Here is a 428-nt window from a genome sequence, read left to right on the forward strand (position 1 = left end):
CCCCCCCCCCCCCCCCCCCCCCCCCCGCCTTCCCCGCCTTGGCTCTGAGCACGTCAGAGCCCGGGACGGTCCCGGGAAGGATGGTGTTCCTCGGGCTGGAGCTCAAAGACCATGTGACCGTGGCGTCGGCAAGGGGTGAACACGTGCAACGGCAACCCGGGTGCGGCACGGAGGGGTGGACAGACCTGTCGGCCTGGGCTCTAGTGGGGCAGGGGCTTTGGAAGGTTGAGGACGGACTGGGTGGCTGGCCATCATGACACGTGCAAACTTGGCTTTAGGGCCACGCGGGATCGCGAGCTGAGCCTTCCTCGGGTTCCGGTTACAGACGCTAGGAGACGCCTGTAAGTAGCAACCTGGGTAACCAGGCTGTGTCGCCCGGCAACGGCGGGCACCCGGCCAGGCCCCGCCCCAGGACCCACGATTTCCGT

The sequence above is a fragment of the Mirounga leonina genome, unplaced genomic scaffold (assembly GCF_011800145.1).
Source record: "Mirounga leonina isolate KUSES-001 unplaced genomic scaffold, KU_Mleo_1.0 Mir_96819, whole genome shotgun sequence".
NCBI lineage: Eukaryota > Metazoa > Chordata > Mammalia > Carnivora > Phocidae > Mirounga > Mirounga leonina.